Source organism: Pleurodeles waltl, chromosome 11 (assembly GCF_031143425.1).
Source record: "Pleurodeles waltl isolate 20211129_DDA chromosome 11, aPleWal1.hap1.20221129, whole genome shotgun sequence".
NCBI lineage: Eukaryota > Metazoa > Chordata > Amphibia > Caudata > Salamandridae > Pleurodeles > Pleurodeles waltl.
This window is the reverse complement of record NC_090450.1, coordinates 204,541,511-204,566,352: the sequence shown is the minus strand read 5'-3', so window position 1 is coordinate 204,566,352 and position 24,842 is coordinate 204,541,511.

Genomic DNA, 24,842 nt, shown 5'->3' with positions numbered 1-24,842 from the left:
GGTCACTATGCAGCACACAGAGAGCCTGCACAAGGAGAGAGTAGAAATGCTCCATATTTTGTAAATATGGAGCATTTCTGCTCTCTCCTTTTCGCTCAGTGTATTATTATAAATAGTAAATATGCCCCTGAATATTAGTGGTGCTGTTGAATCCTTGATTCTTCTGGAAAAGAACTCTCATGGGGAGAAGTCACTGATATTTTCTGACTAAGGTTTCTTCTTTGTCAGATAACCTTGGCACATTATTCCAGGTGATCGTGAGATGAAAAGATTTCTGTTGGACTTGGTGTGAAGCTATTTACATTTAACCATCATTTGACCATTCACCCCATTTTGTGCAAGAGACTCCATTTTGTGGCCTGCTGCAGCTGCAGGACAGGGCAGTGCAGGTGTTTTTCCATATAAAACTTGTTTTTCTCTTCACCAGTGAAGAGTCGGACAGTGCTGGAACATGTGGGATGAAACTTGTTAAGAGTTCACAAGGCTGAGACTGTGTTTACCAGAGGAATGTACGAATCTGTCTCAGAACAAACATTGGGAGCCTGTCCAGCTTCTATGGATGCTTTTGACGCAGATGAGTTACAGCCAGTTTTTAATTTCATAACAGAGGGAAGGGGGGTACTAGAACCTTCTTCTTAAGGTGTTTTAATGTATAAAAGACGGGGACACTTGGTGCTCAGGTAGGAGCTCGCCTGTGGAGCAGACACGCTGCCCAGGATCTGATTTATGATCCCAATTGGGTCTCCTTCCTGACTGAATATAGGGTTCCCCAGTCGTGCTGGTGAGGATGATGTCAACCCAATTGATGATGTATTTTAAATCTTGATTATTTAGCTCATGTATACATGCTCTGTTGATGCATTGCACATTTCTTTCCAAGTCTTCGCCACTTGACATATGCATTTATCTTTGTATGTACACATGTTCTGCTGCTTTTGAGTTATATGCTTATTCCCATATATTTGTGTGACCTTTATTTGATATTTGAGACATGCCTTAATAAATTCATTATTTAGACTAAGAGTGTTGCATTCTTTTGGCATTGTGTCCTCTTAGTTTAAGTGAGAGCAATACACTAGGCCCGCCTCGCAAGGACATCCACCGACTTTTTGTCTCTGCCCTCCACTGTTTGCTGAATTTGTTTTTGTTAGCTTTAGAACTCTGTGCACTTTACCACTGCTAATCAGTGCTAAAGTGCTTGTGCTCTCTGCTTAAAACATGGCTAACACCCAATCAGCATGTCTAATTTGCTTGTATGTCCCTAATGAAGTGGCACTAAATGTGCCCAGGGACTGTAAATTGAATTCTACTAGTGGGCCTCAAGCACTTGTTGTGCCACCCACTTAATTAGCAGTTTAAAAATGTCTCAGGCCTGTCATTGCAGAGCCTATGTGTGGGGTTTGAACTGCCATTTTGACCTGGCAAAATAAACCTTTGCCAGGCTCATACCCTCCTTTTTAATACATATAAGGCACCCCTAAAGTAGGCCCTGGACAGCCAAGAGGGCAGGATACAATGTATTTAAAAAGAAGAATATGTACGTTTCAGTTTTACATGCTCTGGTAGTAAAAAACTATTAAATTCTTTTTTCACACCTGCAAAGCCTATTTCTCCAATAGGATAACATCAGAGTTGCCTTATTACATTTTCTAATTGTCTTTCCATTTGGGAAGAGATAAGCACTTCATGGTTGGCGTGTCTGGAATCTTAATTTAAAATCCTAACTATTGGTGAAGTCAGATTTTAAATTGTAGTTCTGGAAATGCTATTCTTAGAAAGTTGACATTTACTTGCCTTAGCTATTTGGTCCTTGAAACCTGTCTTTGGTCATATGTAGCTGACAGTTGAGATGTGTTTATTCCTCCCAGACAGCCACACACAATAAAGAGCTATAGTGTGCCTGGGTGGGCCATCACTGGCAGGGCGGGAGAGCAGAGCTGGACACAGCCCCACGTACACTTCAACAGGCTGTATCCTGCCTCTACACAAAGGGTTGCATATCCCCTGTAGTTAGTCTGGAGCCAGGACATGGTAAGCAGAATGCCTGGGGACTTCAAAGGAATACCTCTAGAATCTTCTCCCCCACTTCAAAGGCACAACTGGATATAAATGGTGGACCTCAAACATTAACTCTTCAGTACACTTGTGGATACTCTGCCAGGCAGAAGGACCCCTTGCTGCTTCAAGGACTGCCACTCTGCTGGACTGCTGCTCAAAAGGAACTGCTGTGCTGACCTGCTACCTCCTGCCCTCTTACCTGGGTTAGAAGAACTGAACCTACAACTTCATCTTGAACCCAAGACCCCAGAGTGACTCCAAGGACTAGTCTGCTGGCCTCCTGATCTAAGTGCGAGGGACAGAAAAGTCTCCTGAACAGCTCCTGGACCCAACTCAGCGAGTTCGTGACATCAAGTGGTGCCTTTCCTGGACCCTTGATGTGGCTAACGGGCTCTTTAAATAGAGCTTTTGGGATCTTTCCAACCGGAAGTAGGCCCATTTGCACTGGAGCTGCACCACTCACAACGGAATTTGGTATGAGCTGCCTCCAGCCTATCTCATCATACAGCAGCATGGACAGCTTGAGGGGGACTGCCAAGATGAAGCAGCACTGGCACGGTTGCTCTTCGATCACGCGGACTAGTGCCCGCGATGCTCTCCTTGCTTCTGCAGACTCTCTCCAACACAAGCGGCACAAAACCTGAAAAGGTAAAACTTCAGCTGGACTAATCTCGAACCCTATCTGACCAGTGATCCATCATGGTTGGCCTGAACTTTTGACTTTGACCCAGTCCAGCATGACCATTTGGCAGCGGTTGGCACTTTCTGTGTCTAGGTACTATTTTTAATTTATCCTTTCAATATTCCTAACTCCGGTTATGCTGACGGGTTTTTGTTGCTTGATCTTGTTTTGTTATTAAATTCAGCTCTATTTTTTCCAACCTGGTGTGGGATTTTTTTGTGTGGTGGTTTCACTGTTTTACTGTTTGAAGTGTTGCACAAATACTTTACACATTGCTGCTAAGTTAACCCTGACTGCTCTGTGCCAAGCTACCAGGTGGGTATGCACAGGTTAATTTGGGGTTTCCTTGTGCCTTACCCTGCTAGGACTGTGGCTGCTGCTTGACCAGGGCTCACACACCTGTCAACCAGAAACCCAGTTTCTTACAATTTCTATGTCCCAATTCTTTCTAAAGTTTTGTGTTTTTGCTCCTGGGATTCGAACTTTTTCAAAACATCAGTAAAAGCTATATGAAAACAAGTGTAAGTTCAGATGCCAAGGAGAAGCAAGTAAGGCTAATGCACAAGGAGAAGACCAAAGGACAGCATAGAAGGAACACAAACAAGGTAAGATCCCACGGGCACTATCAGGTCCCTGGGAGAGGCCACAAACAATGGGCAGCAAAGCCCACCGGTAGCTGAGAGCAGGCAGTGCATGCATCCTCAAAGGACGAGGGTCATGTGGATGATCAAGAGAATCCCTGAACATAAGGTAACCAGGAACGAACTGCAGGCCAGAACAGGAAGTAAAAGAAAAACCCTGGGTGAATGCCGGGCAGGAGAAACGAGCCCTACGGGAAGCACAGAGGGAATTTTTTCTTTGCCGAAGCTGTCGGGTACCGTGTCCTGTACTTCTCATTTGCTTTTGCTGTGAAAACAACCCACAGATGGAGCACAGAAAAGAATCACAATATGCCTGCATAACAGAGTTACCTTTAATGGTGACTCTACTAATTCTTCCTAACCTGCAGGCTGTATTACGTAATCACAATTCTCCCAGCAACCTTTCATCCTTCAGCCAAAACAGCTATCAATTGGTTTCTGTTTTTAAAGGCATTGGGAACGAAAAGAGGCCACAAAAAGTAGTAGGTTTATTTGCCGCTAGTAGGTAACAGGGATATCCAAACAACAAAGAAATGCTCCCCAATGTGAAAAATGATCCCATATGCTTACGTTCACACTCACGTGCATACAGCACATCAAAACATATTTTATAAGAACAGTAAAACGACCACATGAATATTACAAAATATATATTATGTGTTTATTATAAAAAAAAGTTCCTCTGTCCTGTCAATATGCATACATCTCATTCGTCACCATAAAAAACAATATCAAAATAGCAAGGAAGAATTTAAAACCGGGCTGAAATCCTTAGCCATCAAATTGGTACAGATCCATCAAATAACATCACTGCATAATCATGAATTCGCTTTTCACATACAATCATTTAGTGATGGCAGAATATGTAATTTATTCATCGTCAACCATTTTCAGTGGACAAGACATGTTTTAATCCATTCTCTTCGGGACTTTCATACATATATAAACTCTGAGAATGGGAGTATAAAATAATAAACTGACTAGTACAGAGAGATTCAAGGCAGGAGCAGTACTAAACGAACACCATGGTAAAATTTAAGGCATCATTGACCAGCAACCAGACACAACTGTTGCCTGCCATTTGATTAATAACAACAAAAGACACCCCTAGAAAGACCATAGGCACATTGTGTTGTAAAAAAAACAATGAGAGGACCACTGAGAAAAAAAACACAAGTGTGGAAGGTCACACTGAAAGATTTGAACAGTTTTTTAAGTAGGAAGCTAAGTTAATGGGTCTACAGAAAATTACATCTTAGTCGGGTGGAAATTGAGAAACTTCCACATTCATTTTGACTTAACAAAGAGGCGACGAATAAACATGGAAATCTGGGAATAAATGTAGGACCGCCTATGGAACAGATATCCTTACACGCAATACATAAATGCAATTTCCAAATGCTTTTTTAAAGCAAGTCACTTTTTTTCAGTAGATTCAGTCTGTGGGCTGATGAGTCATAAAGACAGCCTGACCTTTTTCTTCAGTTGTCATTTTAGGTCAGCGAATTTCATAGGTTTATTATGTCTATTTTCCATACGCAGCTCGATTTTTCTTATACTGTCCATTTCTTAAAGTCTTTTTACCTGAGCATTTTTATAATTTGAGGCATGGTAATATAAGCATTGCTTCTCCTTGCTTAGAGAATTAATCACTGTTAATGGCCTACTTTCCAATTATAGGCCTGCTCTGAAGACAAGGATTCATATTGAGGGGAGAAGGTAATTAACAGACGTTGCATGTAGGCTAAAAGGCTTTTAGCACCTGCCCCCTACATTCAACCGAAACTTTCAGACACAGAGCCCCTGTACCTATCCGCCTCACATTATTCTCACTGACATTAGGATTCAGAAAAACACTAGTTCGTGCTATTATTCTAATTGGCCGAGTACTTCTTACAGGTGTTACTTTCCTACTCCTTTGTTATATTTCTGTAATGCACTGAAGGCAAGCACCAATCTGTGATGTGCTTTCCCCCCTGAAAATACTTTGGGCATGATAAAGTAACACTTGTTTTCAGTTATCACTGCGAGCAACTTCCTTGCTTATAACTGGAAACATTGTGATCAAAAGATCCATGTTTTCCTTGACTATGTTAACCGTGATCACATTGCTTTTTGTTTCTGTGGATCACACGCACATATATATATATATATATACTGAAAAACAAAGGTTAAAGGAAAATTATAGTTAGATGGGTTAAAAAAATATGTCTGTGACAACATTGACGTTTTGAACTAAAAAAAGACAGAAATTCACCAGTTATAGTCAACAGAGCTAACTATAACTTGCGCCCCGCCACGCTTCTGACCTCACATATTACAACACTATTGTCATGCTCTATGACATCATTTGTAACATCATTGATATCTCTCTTGTGCCTAAAAACTTGTAATATGATCGAATTCACTTGTAAAACCCTGCAACGCACTTAGGACAGGGTTGTGCTATATAAAATTGCAAAATATAATCACACATCCTGGTCCTTAGCTTTCTTCTTACAGCAATGATTTTACATGCGATGTTCAAAGTGGGACCTTTTAGCAGTATCCATGCTTGATTTTCAGGATAACTGATATATATTCAAAGGATTACCAATCAATGAAATTCATTGTATGTATATAAAGTGTACGTGGCTATCATAAAATTCAGCTATATTGTCAGAAACCAATAAAATGATTGACTGCAACAATCTGCAGTAGTTGCATTTTACTCGCTACTGTCAACATTTATTTGTAAGACGGTTGTCTCAAATTCCCATCTGGGTGACTTTCTGGTGCTTGTGTCATAGCAATATATTTGCCATGAATTTTGGCACCAGTTTAAAATGTCAAATATTACTTACAAAAACACCATGGGCTAATTCACAAATGCATGTATGAGTACGAGAAGCAGTACTACATGAGTACATTTTTAGGTACACCTGCATGCCTTTGCTAATCAGCCCGCTAATGGCCAGCTCCCTATTAGTAAAAGTTCATACAGGGCAATAACCTTCCTATTTGTGCTAATAGTGTATGAATATTTCCTGAATTATCACCATTTGAGATTTTCTGGGGGCAATCCACAAAGGCACGTAAGAGTAGTACGGGCATACTCCTGCATGTACTCTAATGCCTTTGTTTATTGCCCTTATATCTTTTCCCCTAATCTCAGAACTTGATATCAATTCTCTTTATCATGAACACTCTCGTCTTCAATGTCTACAGGACAAGCCTTTAATAAAAATGGACTTTCACCCATAACAAATACTTTAGTGACATTATTTTAGATAGGATTCTGCAATCCCTGTATGAACATCCATCTCTAATTTCTTCACAATTGGCAACTTCTGATGTACTCAGTCGCCAATTAGAAAGGAAAGACATCAAACGTCAACTGTAATAAATTATTACAGTTGAGTACTGACGTCACAAAGCCGTCTTCTAGAACCAGCAGCAGAAGTGGGTAGCAATTACCAAGACGGGGTGGACAAATGGGTGGCGGTGGGTGCATACACAAAAGGATGGGGGGGCATAACATAAATAAAATAAAAAAAATAACATCTTGCTTTCAGAAAGCTGATGGCACGTCCTTCTCGCTCCGGTTTCCTTCTTTGGTCTAGGCTCAATCACAGGTCCCATCCAACTCCCTTAACTAGTACTGATGTTGCCCTCATGCTGTTAACCAGCATGAAAGAAGTGCCAGGAGCAGAGGGAGCGGCCTCTCTCGGCGGTAAACGATTAACTTTAGTACCCCTTTATTTTTCATCCCTGGGCAGTGTCTGGGGGCATTTTTGCCAGTGGAGCGACGCTCCTCTGCTCTAAAGGAAGAGTCACCACTGGCAAGCAGCCAAGGTGAAAGGCAGTCTCAAAAGAATACAGGGCAAACCATTGTCCCTAGGAACCTGGGTAAACATTCAATATACTGAACAAGGATTTCCTCAGGGGATGTGTTAAGCCTGCGCCTCCTTGGCAACAGTAAGGGATTAATCTGGTTGACGATTTTTTTAAAAAAACTGTTGTTTAATGGTTGTACATATACTATAATGTACAAATATAAACATACATTCAATCAATCAGGAATTTGTAAAGTGCACTACTCACCCGTGAGGGTCTCAAGGCGCTGAGGAGGGGGGGTTAAGGGTGGAAGGTGCAGCTATTGCTTGAACAGCCAGGTCTTGAGAAGTGTCCTGAAGGTAAGGAGGTCTTTGGTCTGGCGCAGGTGGGTGGGAAAAGTGTTCCACATTTTGGCGGCGAGGTGCAAGAATGATCTACCTCAGGTTGTAGTTCTGCCGTCCGTGGGACGGTTGTGAGGGCGAGGTTGGAGGAGCAGAGATGCCGGGTCGGGGTGTAGAAGGAGAACCGTCTGCTCAGGTATTCTGGTCCAGTGTTGTGCAGTGCTTTGTGAGTGTAGGTGAGGAGTTTGAAGGTGATTCTCTTGTTGACTGGGAGCCAGTGCAGTTTTCTCAGGTGGTCCGTGATGTGGCAGTGGTGGGGGATGTCCAGGATGAGGCTTCTGGAGTTTGGCCATGGTTCCTGCATAGAGGGCATTGCCGTAGTCCAGTTTGCTGCTTACGAGGGTTGGGTGACTGTTCTTCTGGTTTCGGTGGGTATCCATTTGTAGATCTTTCGGAGCATGCAGAGGGTGTTGAAGCAGGAGGAGGAGACAGCGTTGGCTTGCTGGGTCATGGATAATGAGGAGTCCAAGATGAATCCTAGGTTGCGTGGGTGGTCGGTGGGAGTCAGAGCGGCTCCAAGAGTGGCAGGCCACCAGGAGTCATCCCATACGGAAGGGGTGGAGCTGAAGATGAGGACATCCGCATTGTCGGAATTGAGTTTGAGGCAGCTGCTCTTCATCCATTCGGCGATGGCCTTCATTCCTTCATGGAGGTTGGTCTTGGCTGAGTCCTTAGTTAGGGAGAGGATCAGCTGGCTGTCGTCCGCATATGAGATGATGTTGAGGTTGTGAAATCGGGCGATGTTAGCGAGCGGGCCATGTAGAAGTTGAAGTGGGTCGGGCTGAGGAACAAACCCTGGGGTGAGCCGCAGATGATTTTGGTGGCCTCTGAGCAGAATGGGGGGAGGCGGACTATGTGGGTTCTGCTGGTGAGAAAGGAGGTGACCCAGACCAGGGCTCTGTCGCGGATTCCTGCATTGCTAAGGCGTGAGCGTAGGGTGTGTTGGCAGACAGTGTCGAGTGCGGCCGAGAGGTCCAGGAGGATGAGGGTCGCGGTTTTGCCATTGTCCAGTATGGTTCTGATGTCGTCGGTGGTGGCGATGAGGGCGGTTTTGGTACTGTGGTTTCTGCGGAATCTGGATTGGGAAGGGTCATGGGTGCAGTTCTCCTCGAGGAAGCAGGGTTAGTTGTCTGTTAACATTCTTCTCAATGACTTTTGCCGGGAAGGGGATCAGGGAGCTAGGCTGGAAGTTCTTGAGGTCCTTTGGGTCCACCTTGTTTTTTTTTTAGGAAGGTGTTGATCTCGGCGTGTTTCCAGATCTCTGGGAAGGTGGTGGACTCAAAGAAGCTGTTGATAATCTTCCGTAGTTCGGGTGCAATGACGGAGCTTGCTGTGTTGAGGATGTGGTAAGGGCAGGGGTCAGATGGACAGCCAGAGTGGATGGTGTTCATGATTTTGATTGTGTCGTTGACGGGGGTCCAGGAGAGCAGGAGGTTGGTCGGAGGTGAATCTGTGGTGTTGGTGGTTGCTGGGGGGGTCTAGGTGCTGAAGCTGTCAAGGATGTCTGCAATCTTGCAGTGGAAGTAGGAGGCTAGGGAGTCACAGAGGTCTTGGGATGGGGGGATGTCATTGGCATTGGAGCTGGGGTTGGAGAGTTCCTTCACGACGTTGAAGAGCTCCTTGTGGCTGTGTGCATTGTTGTTGATTTGGTCTTTGAAGGCGGTTCTCTTGGCGGCTCGGATGAGTTGGTGGTGTCTGCGGATGATGTTTTTGAAGGTTGTGTGGTTGTCTAGAGTCTGATCTTGGCGCCACTTTCTTTCAAGTCTTCGGCAGGTTTGCTTAGATTCGTGGAGGTCAGCGGTAAACCAGAACAGCTTTCTGTCGGTGCGTCTGTTGGAGGGATTATTGATTGGGGCGAGAGTAGTGGGACAGGTGTCGACCCATTGCCTGAAGTTGCGGGCAGCTGCGTCAGTGTCTGTGGGGTCGATGGGTGGGTTCCGGGAGAGGGTCGCGATAAGTTCCAACTGCGATGGGGGATCTGTTGTGGGTGGTGGTGTGTTGTGGGTTTCTTGAAGGAAAAGTGGATGCAGGCGTGGCTGAAGGAGATGTGATTGCTGGCAGAGAAAATAGGGTCAAGTGTGTGTCCAGCGGAGTGGGTCGGTGTCGTGACGAGCTGTTTGAGGCTGTGGTTGGAGAGGTTGTCGAGCAGGGTGGCAGTGTTGTTGTCATTGGTGTTTTTGAGATGGAAGTTTAAGTCCCCAAGGAGTATGTAGTCAGTGGATGTGAGAGCGTGCATGCTGATGATGTCAGTGATGGAGTCGCTGAACTGCTGTCGGGGCCTGGGGGGCCTGTAGATGAGAGTCCCTTGGAGGGTAGTGTTTGAGTCATTGTAGATCAGGAAGTGCAGGTGTTCGGTTGTACTGAGGGTGTCTTTGGTGCTGGACGTGATCCTGAGGGTGTTCTTGTTGATGATGGAGATGCCTCCTCCTGGTTTGTTGGAGGGGTCCCGGCGGGTGATCTTGTACCCGTCCGGGATGGCTATGGAGATGTCAGGCGCTGAGGAGGGGTTCATCTAAGTCTCGGTCAGGAAGGGGATGTCTGGGGAGGCTGAGTCGAGTAGATTCCATAGCTCTACTGCATGCTTGTGGACAGAGCTGGTGTTGAGGAGGATACATCTGAGATGGTTGTGTCCTGCCTTGGTGGGTGGGTCATTGGCGTGAAGACGCAATCCTGGCAGGAGAAGGGTCAGCGGGTGGTCTGTAAGGAGGCTTGAAGGCAGGCGGGAGGGCAGCCAGTGTTGAGGGTGCCTTTTGGTGATGGCGTTATAGTGAAGACGTGAGTGGCAGCGGTGGGAGGGACGGGAGCCAGAGGTTTTGGCCCTGGGTGCTGTCCAGGTGCGGCGCGTCCGCTGCGCAAGGCCGCCATTAAGTAGGGAGGTGGGGGGAGGAAAGGACAGGTGGGAGGCGGGCGAAAAGGGGGTGGCCGCAAAAAAGGGGCAAGACGCGGGGACAGCGGTGGCGGGGGTGCAGCGTGAGAGAGAGAGGAGGGGGGCGGGGCTGCAGCGCTGGGGAGAGAGAGGGGGGAGCGCGAAAGTGAGAGAGAGAGAGCGAGAGAGTGGAACAACAATTAAGAGTGTAGCGCGAAGTGAAGCGCGAAGCAAGAGGAGCACAAAGGGACAGAAGTGAAGCGCAAAGCAAAAGGAGCACAAAGGGACAGAAGTGAAGCATGAAGTAAAAGGAGCACAAAGGGACACAAGTAAAGCAGAACAGAGAGCAAAGCAGAGAAAAGGAATATAGAGGCAGAAGGTAGCCTAGTAGGAAAGCAGAGCTCTCCCAGTAGACACCAGGGATGAGGCACAGGCAGAAGCCTGTAGGTGGAGGAGGGCCTCGAACTCCTGACAGGGGTCAGAAGTTCAGAGAAGCCAGGAAAAGGGCTCCACTTACAAGGTGGAGCCACAGGAGGCAGAGCAGTGCACTCACCAGGTCAGTGATATTGCTTGACCTACCACGCAGCGGCCGCCATTAAGTAGGGAGGTGGGGGGGAGGAGAGGACAGCTGGGAGGTGGGAACGGGGTACGAAAAATGGTGCAAAAAAGGAGGCGGCCGCAGGGGCCGCAGCGGCGGGATTACAGTGCGAGAGCAGGGGGGGGGCGCAGGGGCAGCAGCGGCGGGGAAGAGAGAAAGAGGGGAGAGTGAAAATGAGAGAGAGAGCGGAGTGAGAGAACAATGAGGAAGAGTGTATCGCGAAGTGTAGCGTGAAGTGAGAAGCAAAAGGAGCGCAAAGGGACAGAAGTGAAGCGCGAAGCAAAAGGAGCACAAAGGGACAGAAGTGAAGCAGAATAGAGAGCAAAGCAGAGAAAAGGAGAGAGACAGAAGGTAGCCTAGTAGGAAAGAATAGCTCTCCCACTAGACACCAGGGATGAAGCGCAGGCAGAAGCCTGTGGGAGGAGGGCCTCGAACTCCTGACAGGGGTCATGAGTTCAGAGGAGCCAGGGAAAGGGCTCTACTTACAAGGTGGAGCCACGGGAGGCAGAGCAGTGCACTGACCAGGTCAGTGACATTATATATACATACGTGAACATTATGTTACAATAAAGTACAGTAAAGAACAAAAATGTAGGTGCTACAAGTGAACAGCACAGTGATCTTGGTTAGTGAAAGATAGTGAATAATAGTGCACAGTGATACACAAACCCAAGAATGTTGACAGAACGTAGAGTCAAAATGGTCATATAAGTTTCAATATTAGTAAACATCAATTTAAAGTCAACATTTATACATCGACATTTCGACTCCTATGAATACACTTTTGCGGAGTCTTCATCAGGCTATACTGGTAGCCTACACTGGTAGCCACCTCTTGATTTGGGTCAAGTGCATGCGGATTAACCTCTTGGCATATAAATATATATTATGGATCAGCTGTTAAGTGACCATCTAAAGGGAACGCGTAGATGGGCACAGAGTCTGATGGCTGCAGCACGCGTACCTGGGTTTTTGGCATCCTTTTCTTGGTCACTCATGTAAAGGCACAAAAGGCTTGGTGCTCACCCACTATGTGCCATACTTATACTTTTTTACGCAAAACTGCGCCAACACAGTTTTGCATCAAAAATTTTAACGCCGGCTAGTCATTTTATTGCGCCATCCGGGCGTCAAATTTATACTTTGACGCACGGTGACGCAAACTACTGGTTAGAACTATTTTTTTTTACTCAAACCAATGCGCCATGTCGTAAAGAAAAACTACATTAATGCGGCGAAAATGACTTTCATCCGGTTTACGATGTCTCAAACCGGAAACGCAACATTTTTTGACACAATAGCGTCAAAAAGCGGCGCAAACACTGCAAAATGTGTAAGGGAGCCACAAAATGGATTCCAGAAGCTATGAGAGACCCCAGGAAGATGACAACCGACCAGGAACCAGCCAGGAAGACCCACACAAGACCCAGGAGAGGGAGAAGAAGAAAAGGAAGTGTCGGTTCAGTGCAGAGGAGCATGAAATACTGGTGAAAGAGGTGACGGAACACCAGCACCAACTTTTTGTCACCTCTAAATTGCCAATTGGTAGGAGAGAGGCAAGTTGGCAACAAATTGTCAATAAGATCAACAGTGTGGCAGAAGTATGGAGAATAGTCACTGAGTGCAAGAAACGCTGGCATGACTGCAAGCACAGGAGCAAGGAAAAGAAGGCCAGGAACAGGAAGGCAGCACTGCAGACTGGAGTTGGGAGGTCAGCACCGCAGGAGGCCCTGGACCACATGGAGGAGATGGGGGCAGCTGTCATCCCTGAGGAGATCGTCACAGGGTTTCAAAGACAGGACAGCGCAGACTACCAGGAAACAACACAGATGCAGGGTAAGTGGCATGGAGAACTAAAATTACTAATTGTAAACTGCAAGCGGGGGGGACATACCTACTACACAATGAATGTGAGCCATGATAATCAGGTAGTGGAAAGGGCAAAGGGGGACGGCACGGGGCATGGGCTGTGCAGGGGAAACCTGGGGCACAACACAACACTACACCAACAACCTTTGCCTGGGGGTACTCTGCCATGCCAAGGCTGTTTGAAAAGCAAAGCCAGTTCAGGAGGGTAGGGTACAACGTAAAACTGGCATGCTGTCACACAACAGCTGGAATTGTTTCTACATGAACTATGCCTCAATTTCCAGTCTCAGGCCATATCCACAAGTGGTATTTACCATTGACAACAGTTGCCATTACCACCTCTGCTGTGTGTGCAGGTCAAGTAGCAAATGTCTGTCATGTTCCCATGGATCAAACACACTCAAATTAGAGGGTTCAGGATGACAGTGTTATCAATCCCCTGTAATGAATATAAATGTGCAAATCCTGTCAAATGCCCATGTCCATAGGCGCAACAAACATCAGGTATTGTATTTAACATTATGAGGTAGACAGCATTAATGTCATATCCATGCTGCACATGTCAGGATCTACCCTGTGCCTGGGTCACAATATCTGCAATGCACCATACAACATCTCAAGTGTCATAGTGCTAAGACAACAGCATTGAGGGGGAGGACATATGTTTCCAGCTAGTGAAACACACATGCACAGTCATAGGAGGAAATGGAACACTGCTAGGACCATCATTGCAATTCAATGTAGCACACATTTCCCAACATCAACAGTACACACTACCAACGCTGACACCCGTATCATGCCATGCTAATGCAATGCATAGTATATGCTAGGTGTCAGCAACATATAGGTGGATGTGAAATATTAGAGACTGGGTCAGTTCCAGATTGTTAAGTGTGGTGCAAGTGCCATCAGAACACCCACATCCAGTGCAAGGCCACACCATGATAATGGAAGTAGACGGAGGGTTAAGTAGGACAATAAGGTGGCAACATACAATTTGTGCAGAACCTACACCTAGAGGATGTGACGCAGACATTTCCCCAAACTGCCCACACTACATGTGACATGTATGTGGGGCATAGGCCTGGGAGAATGCTAATATTAATGACACGAACAAAGAACAGGAACAAAGATCACAATGTGCAACTAATAGGAAGTCAGGCATGTAACATTGCAAATGCCACAACACAGACACACTAATTGTACAATATCTCATTGCAGAGGATGACGGCTCTCCTGGGGATATGCCTGTCATGGACTTACCTGATGACACGGATGACGAGCTGACAAACATCAGCCAGCAGACCCTCCAAGATGTCCTTGGAACCCTCCAGACCCCACCTTCGGAAGTAGCAACCATCACAGAGGACACACCCACCACCCCAATTGTACGACCTGCCAGCTCCAACCCAGCTGAGGACTCTGACGACACTGGCACCAGCTTCGAGAGGACTGTAGTTGGAGTACAGCAGAAGCTGGCCAAGGAGGGGCGGTGGGGATGCAAAATATGGCAGTCAGCCTAGAAGGGGTGCGTTCGTGCATGATGTCATCTGCAGAACAGGCAGCAGCCATGCAAGGGCGAACATCTATCGTACAAAAACTTCAACAAAGTGTGAAGGAAATCAGCACAGTAGTAAGGGAGTTGCCACAACAACTCGCACACCAAACCATTCACTGCTTGCACGAATGCAATATTGACCCCCTCAGGGCCGACCTGGCTGCCTATCACAGTGATGTAGCTGCTATACTTAATAACCAGCAGCTCCTCCTTGCTGCAGTACTGCCCTCAGTACCCCACAGTTGGCAGCTACCAGGATTTCCGACTCCACGTGTTCAAACACTGAAGTGTGTGTTGCCCCTTCAAACCCACCACCACCAAGGGCAGAGGAGATGACACACACATCAGAAGATGAAGACGTGGAACAGATCACCTTCACCCGTAAGAGTACCCGGTAGCACAAGTCCATGCCAAATAGGCACTTATATCCAAGGTCCTGTGCTTCTTAACATGCCAGTCTTGCAACAGCTGCTCACATGCACTGTTCTCCAGCCCACTGTTTACCTTGACACTATGCTCTGTGATTATCTCTCACTACCTCATTGGCAATTCATGTTCATCTGCACTGTATGACACTTCACCCCAGCAAGTCCAATGACATGTCCCTTTGCACTTGTGTAGTAATCACAATAGAATGTGTCACACTAATGGACTCACAATCCTGGACTTTGTAAATATTGCACTACAGCACTTTAAAATAAATAGCATTTATTCAACCACTTAGTCTCTGTGTAATGTGACACATCAACCGTGTAGGAGATTAGTGATGTATGTAACATGTCAATTGCCTTAGAATATCAATACAACCGCTTTGAAAGATTGTGGCCTGATAACTATGCACTGGGGTATGGATTGCACCATCATCTGCCCTTCCTCAGGGTTATTTCTGAAGTAAATAGAAAAATAACAGTATAATGCTGTGTTGTACAGAATAAGTCCGCTTCAAGGGATGTTTAAGCAGAAAATCAATGTGTTCCAATTTCCTTCTAGAAAATCTTTAGGTATGTGACATCTGACTCTAAAATTTCATCACACACACACCATACAGCAGGAATGGATGTGTCAGAGTGTATGAACAAATATGCAACCTGGCAGTACAATGTAAGAAATGATAGGTGTGAGTTATGTGTACTATACTCCATAAGATTATACCATCACTCACCTTATCAGGGTTCACATGAACATCAGGCTGCAGGCAGACGTACCACAGTGCCCAATATTCCAAATCTGGTCTCAAAGTATGACAGATTGAAAACATACATTCAAACTTAACAACACATTGGGAACCATAGTAACCTTGAGTGGTGGGTGCAATGGATGGCAGATGCATAGAGAAGTAGCTGCCAATGTGACAGCTCAATTGAGATTTGGATGCAGGATGGAACACAAATGCAAATACTAAATTGACACTGTTCACCCATGCCAAGGCCCTGATCCCCAAGCATATGACACATACTGTAAAGGAGTACCTAAATATTTATTTAACTGTAAAAAATTATAATAAAAATATGGGAAACACATTAACTAACCTAACCTAACTACACATTACCCACAACTTGCCCTAACTACCCTAAGCTAAACTTACTTATCACATTTAACTAAAACTCTAAACAGCAACCCCCCACCCCCCTTATATGACGGGACACATGGAGGACAACATATACTAACATAAACACATATCTTATCCTAAACAATTATATATTTTTTAGTATTTGTTTTTATATATCTTTTTGTATTTTCTTATGTTTTTATACACAAAAACCCCAACATCATTCCACACCAACCCATAAAAAAAACGCATGTAAAAATATCATACCCTCTACCCCACAACCCACTTATACTAACTAAACTAACAGCCTATTCTAACCTAACACTAAGCCCCCTAAACCCACTAAATATATGAACCAGGAAAGAGGAGGGAGGGGAGGGAATGGCTGAGGGTCCAACAGTTACAAGTTTGCCCTCCGCAAGATCTTTTTTATCCCACGCAGTCTTCTGCTATTGTGGGACACATCCTTCTGAAGCCTGTCCATCCTGCGCAACGTCCATTGCATGTCACGTCCATGTGCAGAAAGTCCATAATGTCAATGACTGCAGCAGGGGTGGTCTGTGTGCCGCTAGTGGAGGGTTGTGCTGGTGCCGGTGCCATGCTTGGAGGGGGTGTGCAGGGGTTGCTGTCAGGGGTGCAGGAGCAGATGATGTTGAGGGACCTGCAGTGGTGGCTGTCATGGGAAACACCCGGAAGAACGAGTCCGGAATCACATGGTTGTGAAAAACGACACCCTGGTTTCGGTACCTTTACCACGCATGTCTGAACAACGTACACGCGTGGTTAAGGTACAGAAGGGAGTCGGAGTGGATGTGGTGAAGGAAGAGGTAAGTTGGGCTGGGACTGGGGCTGTTTTGGGGGGTGGGGGGATTAGGGTTTGGGGGGCAGGGTTAAGGTTTTAGGGGCGGGAGTGGGGACTCAGGGTATTTTTAGTTTTTGGGGAGGGGTGGGGTGGGGTGGGGGACTGGGGCTGATTAGGGTTTGGGGGGATCAGGGTTTAGGTTTAAGGTGTGGGTTGGGGTGGGGGGCTGGGGTAGAAGCATGCTGGGTCATGCATGCTGATTGGTAATGCCTTTACCAGGAATGCGTTTACAACGGTAAAATCGTTGTAAACACATTTGTGGTAAAGGCATTAGTGTTTAGAACAAAGTCGTTGTTCCGACCTCGTTGTTGAGCCATGGGTGGTTTTGGCACCCGTGGTTCCGACATATAACCGGCTGTCATCCTTGGTGCTACTTGGGTCGGAGTGGTGGTGCTGGTGGTGGTGGCTGTTGTGGACACAGATGGGCCCCCTTGGGCAAATGCCCTCCAGATCCCTGTGGCTCTCTCATGGCGATAACTCTGTGCCATGTGGAGGAACCCAGACTCCACATCCAGAATGTGGCGGTACCGCATCGACCTCCTCTGGAATTCTCAGATCTGATTGGCATCCATATTGGCAGCTGTAAAAAAAGATAAAGCCAAACATTATTTACATCATTGTGTGATACAGCTACTGATGATATTCAAACACTTACTCAAAATTAGCTTAAACAGGTCAAATCACAGAACAGATCACAGATTGTCCCTGAGGAAGTACATGCCAACACAGCCTACACATGTAACGCCGCGCTCTGACGCGGCGTCTCTTTCTGTCCTCGCGGGTGGAACACGCTACGGATATTCGGAGCGCCGTTCTCCGCGTTTTTTGACTATGCTTTCTGGGAAGCATATATTTTGCTCCCGGTCGCGCTACACTTACTTGTAGCCTTTTTTCTTCTTTTATTGTTGGTGGTGGGTTTTTTGTTGGGCCTTTTGCCTGTCTCTATCCATGTTGTGTCCATCTTGTCTTCTTCGTGTTTTTGTCCCAGCATGCTCTGTTTTTCTTTTATACTACTTCCTTTTTCCTATACTGGTCTATGGGCTTTTCCCAATCCAAGATGGTGTTACTTCCCTTTCCTGTGATGTCACTTCCTTTTTCTCAGTATATAAGTCAGTCAGTCTTGTTCCTCCTTGCGTTGCAAACACTTCCTTCTGGTTGTGCTGTTCACTCCTGCTCTTTGTTCCTGCTTTTTTGCCTTGGGAGATTTTTGCCTGTTCTTTGTTCCTGCTTTTGCCTTGGGATATTTTTGCCTGTTCCTTTTTTCCTGCCTTGTACCCTGGATATTGCCTATTTTAGTTTCCTGTTGTCAAGTCCTGTTTTTTCTTGTTTTCCTTCAGGAGTTCCTGTTAGAGGTTTTTTCCCCAGTGTTGGGGTTTTTTCCCTCTGGGACTCCTTCTGGAGGATACGGTCTGCTTTGGCGTAGCCTGTCAAGCGGCACCGTGGCTACTAGAAGGGGTCGCCCTTATCTGGGAACATCCAGGACCTGCAGAAGACTTGGGGGGTCATTCCGACCCCGGCGGCGGCGGGCGGGCGGTCAAATGACCGCGGTGGTCATTCTTACTTTCCCGCTGGGCGGGCGGGCGACCGCCAAAAGGCCACCCGCCCGCCCAGCGGGAAAGCCCCAGCAACGATGAAGCCGGCTCCGAATGGAGCCGGCGGAGTTGCTGGTGTGCGATGGGTGCAGTGGCACCCGTCGCGATTTTTTTAGTGTCTGCTAGGCAGACACTGAAAATCATTATGGGGCCCTGTTAGGGGGCCCCTGCACTGCCCATGCCTGTGGCATGGGCAGTGCAGGGGCCCCCAGGGGCCCCACGACACCCGTTCCCGCCATCCTGTTCCTGGTGGTTTTTACCGCCAGGACCAGGATGGCGGGAAGGGGGTCGGAATCCCCATGGCGGTGCTGCGAGCAGCGCCGCCATGGAGGATTCTTTGGGGCAGGGGTAAACCGTCGGGAAACCGCCGGTTGCCCTTTTCTGACCGCGGCTTTACCGCCGCGGTCAGAATTGCCCATGAAGCACCGCCAGCCTGTTGGCGGTGCTTCCGCGGCACTCTGCCCTGGCGGTTTTCAACCGCCAGGGTCAGAATGACCGCCTTGGTGTATTCGCCAATCCGAAATCCAGAGTTGAAAGTCCAGCGCGCAGTACCTGACAGATTGCAATGCCAAAAGATTCTGCGTTGCGAGAGCGCCATGGAAGATCCACAGGGAAAGGTGTCAGAAAATGCTCAAGCTATGTTACAGACTGTCCAACAACAAGCCCAAGAGTTACAACAGTTACGGGCAGAGAACACTGCGCTACGACAGGTCTTGTCTTTCCGATCAATGGACATACCACCCGTATCTGCTACTATTCCTCAGTATTCCGGAGATCCTTTAAAGATGAAGGAATTTTTGGACGCCCTGACGGTTTTCTTTGCCTTTCGTCCACTCCAGTTTTCTTCGGATAAGACTAAGGTGGGCTATCTGATCAGCGCCTTGTCTGGTCCAGCGCTTGCTTGGGCGACTCCTCTGGTTTCTGCAGATGACCCAGTCCTGGCTAACTATTCCGCTTTCCTGACTGTTTTCAAACAAATGTTTGAGAGACCTGGGGTAGAAGCAGCAGCTGAAGAAGCCTTATGTGACATTCAGCAAGGCAATCAGGATGTACTGCAGTATATAAACCGCTTTAAACAGCTGGCAGCTGAAACCTACTGGGTAGAACGCACCTTCGTAACCCTTTTCCGCCGAGGCCTGCCTGAAGAAATTAAAGATGAGCTTGTACACTCTTCCCCAGCTTGTTCTTTGAAAGAATTAATGGATCAATCTATGAACATCGAGTATAGACTTCGAGAGCGCAAGATGGAAAGACGTAGAACTAGAGCTCCATACCAGCCCGGTACCTTCCGTGCTAGCAGTCGGCGAACGGAAGATAGTCCATCTGAAGCCTCTCCACCTTCCCTTGAAGAGCCCCTGCAGATAGATCTGGTTCGTGGGCCCTTGACGGAGTCAGAAAGGGAGGAACGACGACGAAGGGGACTTTGCCTATACTGTGGTAAGGCTGGCCACCTGATCCGTAGTTGTCCGGTACGTCCCTCAAGGCCTGCGGGAAACGCCAGCTCCTGTCCCCTGTAAGGAGGAAGGAGATGGGAGGAGCTGAAGTACCATCAATATGTTCCTCCAAAGAAAGCATGTCCACCCTGTTTATCCTCTCGGTCAAGTTACAAAGTTCACAAGATCAAGAAGAACATCTTCTGGCTCTCCTTGATTGTGGAGCCAGTGGACTCTATCTGGATGAGACCTGGGCTACTAGTAAAGGAATTCCCCGCATTCCTAAAGAAACCCCTGAGCAGGTTCACACAGTGGATGGGTCTCCGTTAACCTCAGGACCTGTGGTGGCCTCAACTCCTACTCTTTGTTTGACATTTGGGGAGCATCAAGAACACGTTGCCTTTGATCTCATAGCCTCACCAAATCACATCATGATTTTGGGAATTCCCTGGTTAGCCCGATACAACCCCTATATCAATTGGGAAACACAAACTATATCCCCGTGTCTTCATTTTGTCAACAGAATTGTTATTCTACTACTTCTTATTGGACTCCAAAAAGGTCCTGTCAGTCAACTAAGGATAACACTAACTCTATCAATACTATCCAGGGGGTTCCAGATTGTTATCAGGAATATATCAGGATTTTTCAGAAACCTAGTAATCCTATTTTGTCACCTCATCGCAGTTATGACTGTGCTATTCCTTTAATTCCTGATGAATTAGTTCCCTTCGGTCGAATGTATTCACTGACAGACCAAGAAAAGAAGGTGTTAAGGGAATATTTAGACGACAACTTACACAACGGTTTGATTGCTCCTTTCACGTCCCCCGCTGGGGCTCCTCTCTTCTTCGTCCCAAAGAAAACTAAGGATCTGCGTCCTTGTGTGGACTTTCGTGAACTCAACAGAATAACGATTAAGGATCGATATCCACTGCCTTTAATCAGAGATATACTGGATGCCATTCAAGGAGCCAAGATATTTACTAAATTAGACTTACGGGGTGCCTATCATCTCCTTCGGATCAAGGAAGGAGATGAATGGAAGACTGCGTTCCGTACCCCTTTTGGGCACTATGAGTATTGTGTTATGCCCTTTGGACTGACCAATGCCCCTTCTGTTTTTCAACGATTTATGGATTCAGTGTTCTCTGATGTACTCAATCAATATGTAGTCATTTATTTGGATGATATCTAGATATATTCCCCTGATCCTGAGCACCACGTAGATCATGTCCTGCAAGTCCTGGAAAGACTCAAGAAAAACCAAGGGGCATATTTATACTCTGTTTGAGCCGGAATTGCGTTTTTTTTTTTTACGCAATTCCGACGCAAAACTAACTCCATATTTATACTTTGGCGTTAGACGCGTCTAGCGCCAAAGTCCATGGAGTTTGCGTAATTTTTTAGCGTGGACACCTACTTTGCGTTAATGAGATGCAAGGTAGGCGTTCCCGTCTAAAAAATTGACTCCGCGGCATGTGCGCCGTATTTACACTCCCGGGCAAAATTCACGCCCGGGAGTGGGCGGGTCAAAAAAAATGACGTACGGCCGCTTTTGCACCTTTTTTAGCGCCTGGACAAGGCAGGCGTTAAGGGACCTGTGGGCTCAGAAGGAGCCCAGAGGTGCCCTCCCATGCCCCCAGGGACACCCCCTGTCACCCTTGCCCACCCCAGGAGGACACCCAAGGCTGGAGGGACCCATCCCAGGGACATTAAGGTAAGTTCCGGTAAGTACTTTTTTTTTTTTTTGTGGCATAGGGGGCCTGATTTGTGCCCCCCTACATGCCACTATGCCCAATGACCATGCCCAGGGGACAGAAGTCCCCTGGGCATGGCCATTGGGCAAGGGGGCATGACTCCTGTCTTTGCTAAGACAGGAGTCATTTCTATGGGGGTTGGGAGTCGAAAAAAATGGCGCAAATAGGGTTGAGGCGAAAAATTTGCCTCAGCCTGACTTGCCCCATTGTTTGACTCCCAAGCTCCATATCCCCCTACGCCGGCGCTGCCTGGTGTACGTCGTTTTTTTTCACACACACCAGGCAGCGCCGGCGGCTAACGTCATTGAATAAATACGGCACCCGCATGGCGCTTCAGAATGGCGTTAGCCGGCGCTAATTTTTTTGACGCAAAACTGCGTTAGCGCAGTTTTGCGTCAAAAAGTATAAATATGGCCCCAATTGTTTTGTAAACCTGAGAAGTGTGAATTCCATAAATCTGAAGTAAGGTATCTCGGGTTTTGTATTAATCAACACGGCATATCCATGGATCCTGACAAGGTCAGTGCCATATTAGATTGGCCTTCTCCAACGTCCATTAAAGAAACGCAATGTTTTCTTGGGTTATCAAACTTTTATCGTCAGTTTATTCAGAACTTTGCCCACCTACAAAGTTTCATAACACAAACAATTAAGAAAGAGAACCTGAAGAAAGGTTTCATTTGGACCAAGGAGGCTGAACATGCGTTTCAAGAATTAAAGACAGCCTTTACCCAAGCACCCGTGTTGCGTCATCCTGACAATACCAAGAAATTTATCGTCGTGACTGATGCCTCAGACAGAGCTATTGGAGCAGTTCTGCTGCAGAAGCAAGACAATAATGGATTGGAACATCCTATCTTTTATCTGTCGTATATTCTATCAGAGGCTGAACGAAATTATTCTGTACTGGAACGAGAACTACTCGCTCTCAAAGTAGCTTGTAAGGAATGGAGGCATTTCCTGATGGGTTCCAGAGAGCCTTTTGAAGCTAGGACTGATCACCGTAATCTCCAGTGTCTTCGGAGCTTTCAGTGTCGCAACAGTCGTCAGGCTCGATGGGCTTTCTTCTTTAGCCAATACGATTTCGTGATCACGTACATACCTGGTTCCCAGAATTTAGTGGCAGATGCCTTATCCCGCAGATATCCTGACATAGCCCAGAACTCCTCTCCACATCTTATTGAGTCTAGCAGGATCATCGGAGCTACTCAATCTTTTCAAGAACGCGTTCAATCCGAGTACCAGTTTCTGTCTGCTTCAGAATGGGATAAAGTGACTCCTTTTTTGCAGAAGAAGGACAACTACTTCTGTCATCAACATGCTCTCTTCCTACCTACCAAGAAAGTGCAGACAGAAGCCCTGCAAATGTGCCATGATTCTCCTATAGCCGGTCATCGAGGTATCAGGAAGACCCAGGAACTGCTTCAGCGATCTTTTTGGTGGCCTTCGCTAAAGACAGACACTGAAACCTATGTGTCAGCATGCCCAGTCTGTGCCCAGACTAAGACACCCAGAACTAAGGTGGCAGGTTTATTAAGACCTTTACCGGTTCCTTCCGCTCCTTGGTGTACTCTATCCACGGATTTCATATGCTCTCTACCTACTTCCTCTGGTAACCAAGAAATCATGGTAACCGTAGATTCATTCACCAAGATGGCCCATTTTTCAGCCTTGAAAAAACTACCAACGGCCCCAGAAATGAGTCGCATTTTTCTACGAGATATTTTTCGCCTCCATGGTCTTCCTCTAGAGGTCATTTCGGACAGAGGACCTCAATATGTATCACGTTTCTGGAGAGCCTTTTGTGCCTTCTTTAACATTGAGATTTCTTTATCCTCGGGTTTCCATCCACAAACGAATGGGCAAACTGAACAAGTGAATCAAGAACTTCAGCAGTATCTGAGATGTTACTGTAATGCCACACAAAGCAATTGGTCGGAATATCTTGCTCTTGCCGAGTTCTCCTATAACAACACAATACATAGTGCGACCAAGACCACACCCTTTTATTGTACTTATGGATTTCGTCCGAGGACTTTCACTACTGTTTCTCGAACATCCTCTTCCGTGCCTGCAGTCACTTCTTTTTCATGACAGATCCGTCGAATCCAGGGCCTACTTCACACTACTCTCCTAGCTTCGAAACAAGCTATGAAGCGAAAGGCGGATCGATATCGGCAAGCCGCACCTTTGTATCAAGTGGGCCACAAGGTATGGCTTTCTTCCAGATTTCTACCATCCCGGTTTTCCACCACTAAGTTCAAACCACGTTTTTATGGACCCTTTCGAATTTTGCACATCCTGAATCCTGTAGTTGTGCGTCTCCGCTTACCTCATACCTGGAGGGTTCATCCTGTTTTCCATGTGTCCCAGTTAAAACCCTTTGTTCCTGATCCTTACCATCGCCAGTTCCAACGTCCACCTCCTCTTTCTATCAACGGACAGCCTGAGTATGAAGTCCAGGAGATCTGTGATTCACGAATTTTTCGACGCAAACTACAGTTTTTGGTCCACTAGAAAGGATACCCCCTCAGTGACTGTTCGTGGGAAGATGCTTCCTCTGTCCATGCTCCCCGTTTGGTTCGCCTGTTTTTTGACAATCATCCTGACAAACCTGGAGCCTCGGGAGGGGACCTACTGTAACGCCGCGCTCTGACGCGGCGTCTCTTTCTGTCCTCGCGGGTGGAACACGCTACCGATATTCGGAGCGCCGTTCTCCACGTTTTTTGACTATGCTTTCTGGGAAGCATATATTTCGCTCCCGGTCGCGCTACACTTACTTGTAGCCTTTTTTCTTCTTTTATTGTTGGTGGTGGGTTTTTTGTTGGGCCTTTTGCCTGTCTCTATCCATGTTGTGTCCATCTTGTCTTCTTCGTGTTTTTGTCCCAGCATGCTCTGTTTTTCTTTTATACTACTTCCTTTTTCCTATACTGGTCTATGGGCTTTTCCCAATCCAAGATGGTGTTACTTCCCTTTCCTGTGATGTCACTTCCCTTTTCTCAGTATATAAGTCAGTCAGTCTTGTTCCTCCTTGCGTTGCAAACACTTCCTTCTGGTTGTGCTGTTCGCTCCTGTTCTTTGTTCCTGCTTTTTTGCCTTGGGAGATTTTTAGCCTGTTCTTTGTTCGTGCTTTTGCCTTGGGATATTTTTGCCTGTT